At 41.1% G+C, this 8627-nt stretch overlaps 1 protein-coding gene across 33 annotated transcripts in view; it reads left to right on the top strand.

Annotated features, from left to right (window-relative positions):
- The first annotated feature begins 6164 nt into the window (after positions 1–6164).
- The window catches only part of JAKMIP3 (Janus kinase and microtubule interacting protein 3), a 91692-nt gene continuing 89229 nt past the window's right edge, over positions 6165–8627 (top strand). For 32 of the 33 annotated variants that reach the window (XM_063337521.1, XM_063337519.1, XM_063337520.1 and 29 more), the window contains exon 1: positions 6165–6343. The gene's annotated coding sequence lies outside the window, so the exon portion shown is untranslated. Of the gene's footprint in view, positions 6344–6567; positions 6670–8627 lie in introns of all 33 variants that reach the window. The other variant, XM_063337504.1, reaches the window with a different exon arrangement.

Genomic DNA, 8627 nt, shown 5'->3' with positions numbered 1-8627 from the left:
TGCACTTGCGTGCCTCAGGGACTCTTCAAGGAACAGGAAGCTCACCGCTGTGTTGACATGAATATGGGCTGACTGTCTCAGGAGGAAGAAGGGGGTCACCAAAGCAACTGCCATCCCACTGACACAATCACCTTTTCAGTCTTCGCTCACCAAAAAAAAATATACACGGAGATTTACAGGCACAGGATAACCCCCAATCAACAGGCCTGAATAGCGCTTTCCTCCACTCCAGGAACCAGCAGTAACTCCACGATACTCATCATAGGCAGAAATGTGCTCTGACGATGTCTCCTACTAGCACAAAAAGCCTTGACAAGTATTTCATCTCCTGGTGCTGTGCAAACCCTGAGCATATCCTGTGTGAAGCAGTGTATTTGCCATGGGCTGTTGCCTGTTTTGGCAGCACCAATATCACGTTACCTCCAAACTGGCTTCCTTAGTTACTGGCTTTTCGGCAGCAACAGGCTCTTCGCTAGGAGGAATTTGTGCAAACACAGGGCTCTGATAGGGTTTCCTGATGAAGTCACTCTCCTGTTGTTCTCCTGGGAAGAAGAGAGGAGCTGATCCCACCTCATCCCCTTTGCAGGATGCACTTCATAGTTGGACAACTGTATGGGAAGGTAAGAAAGACAAGGCATTGTAGTTTCAAGCCCGTTTTTCTTCTGTCGTGGTGGAAATACCTAGCTGGCCTCCAGTGTATTGAAACTGCCTACAGGTCATTAGATTCTTCAGCTGCCCCAGCGTGCTGGGTGAAGCAAAAGGGCAAGGTATAAAAGGGAAGTTGGAGCAATGCTCTACTTGCTACCATTAACAGGGAGATTGTGTTAAGGGGTTTCCAGCAATATTCTGGAATGAGAATGTGCGGCTTGTGGGCCAGCTCTTCTAAAGAAAAAGAAGGAACTTTGTCATTCATAGTAAAACTGTTTAATATTTCTACCAATAATTGACAGTACTCCCTCGTCCTCAGTGTCGCTGCAAGGAGCCCTGGCCAGCCCATTGGGATGCCCTACCTGGGCACCTGCACGCTGGGCAGACTGGGGGAGCATGGCTGGGTGCACCCCGGTGAGGCTGTGAGTCAAACTCGGTTTGTTTCAAAATAAAATCATTTTCTCCACATTATAGGAGGGGAAATTGATTTTATTTTGAAACAAAAGGAGCAGCATTGTTAAAATGTTGCAGAGTTATAACAATGAAATAGCAGGGAAAGGGCGCTAAGTTTAACACCTGAATGCTCATTTATGATTTTACAGTATTTGTTACCCTAAACATCAAATACAAGGGGTTTGAATTTAAAAAAAAAATTACATTAAGAGAGAAAAATGTCATAAATTGCAGGGAAAGATATCATTTGGGTAGTAAACATTGAAGTGTTAAAATTAAATTTTAAGAATTTTTTTCTGTCAACAGTTCTCTGACTTTGAAAAATAATTAATATTGCAAACCATGGGGCAGAATTAAAACTTTAAAAGCTTATCAATTTGTTAAGCTGCAATCCTCTTTCAGGTTGGAACTTGCTTTAATTTTTTTTACTTGCATGTCAACAGAACAATCGTCTATTGATTAGTTCCTTTAAATCAGAGGCAGTGACCCACCTCCTCCCTGGACTAAAGAAGGCAATACTTTAGATAGTTATGAAGTCATACTTGCTGCTCAGACAACTTCGACTCTGTGTTCAGTTTTAAGCATGTGCTTTTGTACCCATGTGTCAGCTTGCAACAGTTGTGAGGAACAATTACTTTAGGTGTTACACAAAAACTGCTTGTAATCCCAAAGTGGTTATAAACTTAAATTAGTTTAAAAATGGATAATATTGATTGAAGTTTCTTTGGTTTCTTATTGATATAAATCAAAGTAATCTACACCAACTTTATAATGGATACAGTGTAGGATATGGTCCCAGCAGAGGGTAGTCTGAGGACTGACTGGGGAGAATGTGCCACTTCAGTGGCACGTGTTGCCGTCACTCCACACAGCACAAGAGATGAAGCTCACTGCTTTTGTTACGTGCCTCCTAGTCCTTTCAGCAGCACGGTACTGCTGTCTTGCTCACCTGTGCAAAACACGGGGCCTCGAAAGCAGTTGAAATCTGAGAACTGCCTGGTTTCATCTGTTTTTTTCTCTGCCAACAATGGCTTAGTTATTAACCTTCCTGTCTGCCTCTGGAAATCGAGCCGGTATGTATATTTTTATGCTGTGCATTTCTTGGAATGGTGTTCATCATTAACTACCAAACTATTCTGAGATACTAATTTCTGAGCTGTTCATACTTATCGGGGCTGTTGACATGAGGAGATCTAACAGGTAGATACACAGTCTATTGGTTTGACTTCTTTATATCTGAGATTTAATAACCAAAACAATCTTGACACAGTGAATTTAATGGTCTGATTTAATATACAGCCTAAAGAAGGAAAGGAATTAGGGGTTAGGTCTACACATGATAATCACATCGGTTTAAGCAAATGTATTTCTAAAGTGGTTTAAATGGGGACAGTCTTATGTAGACACTCTTAAATCTGCTTGTATTACCTTGAAAGTGGGTAAGTTTGATCAAACCACTGGGGACAAGCTGTTGGGTGCTGCTGGGGAGCCCGAGTCCCCTGGCATCACATGCTCAGAGCCCCCTGGGCCGTCGCTGGGATTGCATGACCTGAGCCAGAGCCGGCTTCTGCACCTCAGCTCTGATCCCTGCCACCCCTGAAGCTCCCAACAAAATGTCCGCCCCAAATGTCACCAGTCCTGAAAGCTGCTGGTGAGGACCCTGATTTTGTGCATTTCTACTGGCAGCCCTCAAGTCATCTGAGCTCATGGGATCAGGCAGGGAGACTGTGAACGGGACATACCTCTTATAAGTAATGAAGGTAGCAGAGAGGAGTAAAATTATGTCTCCCCAATCCATCAGGATTCAGGAGAAACTAAATGAACACAGGAGTTTCCTTTCATGTAATTTTTAATGTTAGGTTTTAAAAGGCATTTGCACTACAGTGGTAGAGAACTTTGGAAATGAGATCCTCTTACAGGTGAAATAAAACCAAGACTTGGGTGCAGAAGAGTCCCCGTCTTCTATTTGGGCCAATCCTGTTACTTTTTTGTGAGATTTGATTTCTTCAAGTTTAATTTATGAGCATAGATCATTGTTTCTTGCATATGCTTGTCTCTTTTCTATGTGTTATTCCTTTCTTACAGCAATTTCTGACGGCCCAGTGACAAAATCTGATCGTTAGTATTGCTTATTCCTTACAGAATCATCAGTTAGCTTTGCAGCCTGGACAGGTGCAGGAAACAGGACTCACTGAATGTAAGTAGGACTTAATTTATTTTAGATATTCAAATGGATACTCTTCCATTAGGACTCAGAAATATCATTCTCTTAGTTCTAAAAGATGCTCATAGAACCAGGTTTGACATTAGAAATACAGATCGAAGCTTACCTGGAAGACAAGTAAAGAAGGGCTGTCTCAGGACATCTTATATCTGGCTGTAGCCCCGAGGTGACACTATTCTGCTCCAGAGGATGAGGTGCAAAGCAGCCTCCTGCAGAACAAGATCGGGAATGAATGTGGCCATCTATTGCTCCTGCCGTCTTCAGCCATGCAGTGTCCCTGGTTATCAAAGCATTGCTTAATACCCTTTACCTCAAGCTCTCATCGCATTATTTTCTTGACTAAGGAGGTTTCATTTTGTTCCATTTGGAGAGTACAAAAAAACCCCCGCAGCCTCTGGCATGATTACTGCAATCCCAGGGCTTTGCAGAGTATTTTGTACAGAGTCTTTCCCATTTATCTCCAGCAATTACTGAGTAAGGGGCTAAGGAAAAGATTCATGACCAGTTTCTGCACATAGCTGTGTGGAGTGCTACGTGTAAAATCACCTGGCTCACCTGCTGATCTGTATTACGGAGAAGTTCTAAACAGAGATAGCTGGAAAAGCCAGAAATCAGAATGTTTAACACAAAAACCAGACTTCTGCTCGTTTGCTTTGCAACCTCTAAAATGTAAGAAATTCTGACTGCTTCGACTGTGAATCAGAGAAGTGGAGCATAAATTTTTTTTCAGCTCTTATTTACTTGCTAACTTTAGGTTTTTAAAGATCATTAACATTTTTGTTCTGTGTGATAAAGCACTGTGCAGTGGAGTGCTTTGGACAAGCCTGCGGTGGATACAGCTCAGTAAATGGAAATTGCCAGAAGAATGCATTTTCCCTAGCACTTGCCAGCTGAAAAACAAAACCCGATTCTTTGAGTGATGTAAACTAGCGATGGCCTCTTGCTTTATACCACTTACAACACTGCATTCAATGTTATTTGTTTTACTTACAAACTCCCACAAAATGTTGCAATTCAACTCTAAAAATAGAAAACAGTTTTATTTATCCAACAGTTCAAAAGCTATTGTTTGCACAACCCTCGTCAGAGCCACAGCATGTGTCTTGAGGGAGATGGTTCCTGGGTTAAACTGGGGAACCGGCTGGAATATGTGTGATTTGGTGGTCTGCTCATCACGCAGTAGGCTGAGCTGTGGTGAAGTGATCTAATTTTAAAAAGTATTTGTGTGATAACAAAGCAAGGAAAAGTGCTGGGTTTTTGTCAAAGCTGAAGACAGAGATTTGTGGAGTTGGTAGTGCCCCTTTGCCTGTGTTTGACACTAAATTCAGCAGCTCTGTGTTTGTAGATCGAGGCACTGATCCTGCAATGTTTCTGGCAGACTGACCTTCTCTTCCCACAGAGACTTCCTGACTTCAGTGGGATGCCAGCGGGGCAGAAAGTTTCAGATAAGCAGCCAGGACTGGGGCTTAGGAAAACCCACTCCTCTAAATGAGGAGTCCCTGTCTGTGAGTGATAGTACTGTTTCACATCGTGCAGCACAGTATGGATGGACAGAAAAAAGGGAAATTTTGAGTCTCTGATTTTGATAGTAAAACCCAAAGAGATTCTGTTCTTATAGCTTCCTATCACAAGAAACTTTGTCATATTTTTGTCTTTCTAGGAGTTTCTATGAAGTAAATATAAATTTTGTTCTAATGGTTTTCTCAAAGTACCACTACATGTCATTTTGTCAAAGGGTAATTAAACTGCAGATCAGGGGGAGAGGGCATAAGAAATACAGCAGTGGCTAACCACAAAAATAGGAACGAGTTTCTAGGAATCTGGTTAGAAGTCACACACGCGTCCTGGCTTTGCATTCAGGTGCTGCACAGAGTTGGGGGCCTTGGACTTGGGGAAAACCAGGTTTTTAAATGGAACATTCCAGATATTTAGGTATTGTTTAACGGGACCCCCCCCCCCAGCCTCCCTTCAATAAACGAAGAATATACTTCAGGGTAGGTTTCTGCTTTCCAGTCCTGTGCTCAGATCACTGTGCCATGCCTGTCAGCAGTTCAATGACATTCACTGGGAATGGTTCCCAGTTGCCACTGTCAGGAAGATATGAAAAACAAATAAATAGACTCTTTACTTCTAGATAATTTTGCAGTGTGGGGATGTTATAAGTATCCAAATACATCCAATTTATCTCTATTGGTTACTCAGTTCTGATGTAAAGGGGAATTTTCAGTGTGGTGAGTACGAATATTGAAAACGAGTAATTTTCCAGTTATGAAAAGTAGTGAGAGACAGCAAGTTAGGGGTTAAAATCATGCTTTTCATATCTGCAGTGCTCTTATTCTCAAATCATACCTTATAAGAGTTTGTAAAGACACCTGCCTTTTTTCCACCATATTACCACTTCCACATCATTTCAGAGCAGGGGCTATTCAGTAATGACACTCCTATAAAAGATAAGCTCCCATGCCTGGCCCTGCACTTACACACGTAAGGATTTCCCTGTAACTTGGTTCCATCTCCTTTGCTAGGAGCAAGTGCAAAGGCTGCTAGCTATTTTTAAATCCAAATATCCTTCAAATCTTCTCTGCCCGTTTCAGTAATTTATCCCTTGCTTCAGGAGGAGTTCAGTTCAGATTCAGTCTGTGCTGGATGCAAAATCCTTGGCTTAATAATTAAGCTGAAAATGCAAGTCCTTCTAGCAGCATCCAGGTACAAGGGGACCTCAGTGTGCGTTGGAGGTGAGCTGGCTTTATACCAGCATGCTTGACTTAGATTTCTGAAAGGGAGGGCTTTCGGTTCTCAGGGAGCTGGTGTGATGACGTGCCTGCACTCAGCTGCAAGCTGCAGTGACACTGCAATGGCTGAGGGGCGGCTGCTGTATCTTCGCAATGAGCTCATTCTCCCCGGAGGGAGCAGGATTTACAGTGCATCACCCAGCAACTGCAGCCTTCTGGTGAAATTCATCTTTAGCTTCTCCTCAGTTAGGCTGGTCTGATTCTTCACTTTGGGGGTGTGTACATGGTGAGCAGATTTTACTGTATGGTTGATTTTTTTTATTATTTTTTTCTTTTTCTTCTCTGTCCTCTAAATGCTTCCCCGGACTGATTGATGAATCATTTCTCATCTGATTCCACTATTCAGAGGACAGAGATGGAAAATATAATCTTATGCAGCAGGGATGGATTATTTTTTTTTTAGCCTTTTGCAGCGTGAATCGTAAAAATCCTTTTAAATTTGTCTGCTAGGAACAGCCTACAGGTTTTAAAATGAAGTGCACTGCAAGGAATGGTGCTATCCTCAGGTAAAGCAGACAAGCAGTGTGCACCATGATGGAGCATGCCTGTGAGGTTAGTTCCTATATGTGTTTATGCATATATAAATATGTACATAATGTGTGCTCTATATATATTTGTATGTTACACATGAACCATCTGCTACCTAAAGGCTTTGTAGAATCCATTTTCAAATGTCCTGTTTTGCATTCTGTGTTTGGGATTCCCCCCCCCCGCCTTAATACCTAGTTTCTCTTCCGAGTGGTTAATAAATGTAGCCGTGATTTGGAACAGCTTTGCTTTCAGATGCCAGCAAGCCCATCAAAGATAATGTCTCTGCCTTTCATTGGTTAAGTGGGCTGCACCTTCCTGCTCCATTTATTTGTCGGGATCTTCATAGAGTCTCTGTCATGCAAGATTGAGTTGAAATGTCAGGGCCTGTAATTGTTGATAAATGTCCTCTGCAGCTGTAAATGTTGGTGTTTCAGGATAATACAAGTTATGATGAATTACTGTCACAAAGTAATCTGATTTCTGTGCTCACCGAGTAACTGATTTGGACATTTCCTATTTTCTGAACTCCAATGCATATACTGGATATCTTGAGAACTGCTTCCTATTCTGTGCTGTTTAACCTGTTAAATTAAAAAAAGAAAGTTCATTTTTTTCCCAGCTGCTTGCTCGCTTAGTGGTCTTAAATGCCATTTTTCTCATCAGGATTTCTTTCCCTTTCAGTTAATGTGGCTGTGCCTCTACCGACACTGTTTAAAATGTAGACAGAAATTAGAAAGCAAATGCATTGGAGACAGATTGACTTTTGAATGTTATTTCTCATATCATGATACTTGCAAAGAAATGTGTAGAGTATAAAATAATTTACTGGCAGGAGATGTTCACTGCTGTCAGTCTCGGCTGGCAGCTGTCAGCTGATGTACAGCATTCTTAACCTACCACCTCTTCTACACTTTTGCTCTGTGTATGTTTAAGTGCATGGTAGGTGCTTACAGTATGCTCAGAAATGGAAAGTTTGGTGTAGGGGCAGTCTTAATACTTTTGCAGTGGACTTTCTGTCTATTTTGTATTGCCTCTTGTTAGGTTTCTGAGTAGTAACTGCTTGTTCTTCACCTGGAAATAACAGACTGGTAGAAAATTTAGCTTTTGTAGTGGTGAATTTAAAGGTAAATGACGCTGCTATGAGGATACAAGAACGCCTTGCCTAGAGGAAGTTGCATTTGTCACTAGGGCCCTGATGGAAAAAATAGCACCCCATTTTAAGATGACTTTTAAGCATGTGCTTAAGGCCCATTGGTTGTCTTGAAAAGCACTAGGCTTGAATATATTTGTGGAACTGTGTGCCTATAAATCTTTCCCTTATTATATGCTCTGAAAGTGGCAGTTGTCAACACCTCCTACTTGGTGAAGTTTCAGTAAGTTTACAAGTGCACTGTCAATTTATTTGAAGAACAAAATTTTGCTTCACTGTTTTTTTTCCAAATGGATCTCTGAAATATTACCTTTTATTGCAGATGGCTCAAATTCAGAAAAGTGTCAGCAAATGAATGTTAACAAGTGAAGGCCTTTAAATAATGAACTTTTTTATCACTTTCCTTTAAAACATCTGTCTTAGCTTATCATCTTCTCCAGTGCAGCTCTTCATGTATTATCAACAGCTGATGTTCAGCTTAAAGGGAAAAATAAAAATAAATAATAAAAAAGAAGATTCTAAAAATTTTACACAAACCAATTGACTGGGATGTAGGATTTGAATACAAAGCTATTCCATCCACCTACTCTGGTTGTGAGACTCTAACAGGACTGAGTAATTTTAAGACAGATAACAGCATTTTTACTAATATATCTTATAGCAAAAGCAGCCAAATATTATCCAATACTTCAGACTTCCAAACTAAATCATTCCTGTAATCCTATCTTTATTTGACCACAACTGGCCAGCAGCATTTATATACACGCGAAGGAAAAGGGAAGCTTACTTGTCCCATATTGGCTATTATTGGTGGCAAAATACTAAGCAA

Source organism: Chroicocephalus ridibundus, chromosome 6 (assembly GCF_963924245.1).
Source record: "Chroicocephalus ridibundus chromosome 6, bChrRid1.1, whole genome shotgun sequence".
In the NCBI taxonomy this organism is placed as follows: domain Eukaryota; kingdom Metazoa; phylum Chordata; class Aves; order Charadriiformes; family Laridae; genus Chroicocephalus; species Chroicocephalus ridibundus.
The sequence above is the reverse complement of the archived record's forward strand: the minus strand, read 5'-3'. Positions and strand labels throughout refer to the sequence as shown.